Source organism: Anguilla anguilla, chromosome 9 (genome assembly GCF_013347855.1).
Source record: "Anguilla anguilla isolate fAngAng1 chromosome 9, fAngAng1.pri, whole genome shotgun sequence".
Lineage (NCBI taxonomy): Eukaryota > Metazoa > Chordata > Actinopteri > Anguilliformes > Anguillidae > Anguilla > Anguilla anguilla.
In genome coordinates, this window is record NC_049209.1 from 35,799,978 (window position 1) to 35,801,351 (window position 1,374).

Genomic DNA, 1,374 nt, shown 5'->3' on the forward strand with positions numbered 1-1,374 from the left:
CCTAGAGGTTGGGCATACTGTACAGTATGTATATTTCCTGCTTATTCTTTAAGTAATTTAAACTTATTTTCAGTTGGAACCATTGCAGTCCGAGACCTTTGTGCTCAAAGAAACAATATAGAAAGTGTTTTATGGTCATAACTGCCAATCAAACACATAGCCTACCCTGGATCTGACATGTGACGAACTACAGAAAGCGACCTATCCCTTCAAGGCTTTCAGACTTTAATATGAAGAAGGCTGGCATGGCAAACGGGATAGACAGCAAGTTTCGAAGTGGCCAACTGGCTGAAGACGTGAACTCTCGATAAAAAGCGAGTCAGAACGACGGTTAAACCTCGTATTTTTCTTGTCGAAAAGCAGAGCTCGAGCCGTATACGTGCTCGTGCTGATATGATAGGGCGCTGTGTTCTGCGCCCGTGCAACCTCAATGATCTTCTCCGAGAGAGTTCCAGGGCTTTCGTTTCGTCTCGCCAGCCCTGAAGGACAGCCCACCGTCAATGAGGTAAATGATTCACCTATGTAGGATATAGCAACAGCTGTGCCTGGATTCGGTGTATGTGTCCTCAGTGTTTTGTGTAAACACGCTATTACCCCGAATATGAAGACATCCTTCAGGGCGCAAGCACAGATGTGTACTGTATTACACCAACACGTGCAAGTACATTGAATGGCACAAGGGTACATTCACATATGCAACATTCACCCTTTAGTTCAGATGAATCCTTATGAACAGCCTTTTGATGAGCCCAGCCAATAAAAAATAGGAGTGTTTTATCCTCAATAAATGGATAGGAATATAAATTGGACCTGTCTGTTTTCAGATTGTTTGCATTACATCACATTACATTACATTACATTACAGGCATTTAGTAGACGCTCTTATCCAGAGCGACTTACATGACTTCCTTAGGGAAAGTTTTCAGTGTGTCAGTGTGTTATTGTGCTCTACTGTGTTGTTCTTTGTGTAACACAAACTGCATAACATTTCATAATGATGTATATACTGGTATGCCTACATTCCCCTCAGGGCAATTATTGCCAACCTTTTAAAAAAAAATTAATGTAAAAAGCGGTAGTATATATGAACACACTGAATATTTGAAATCTGTGTATCAATCCTGAATTCTGCATTGAATGCGCGAGTTTTACAGCAATTGACAATTTACTCTTGGTAGTCAAACAGAGACCAATGCGCTATAGCCTTGACGCAGGTAGGTGTGTGTGTAAATGTGTGTGGGTGGGTAAGGGGATACTTCAGCTCGACTATAGGTTGGGGGGGGGGGGGGGGGGGGGGGGGGAGAGAGAGAGAGAGAGAGAGAGACACTTCAGCTGGACTATGATTGGTCCCTATAGGAGCACGTGAAGGGGGAG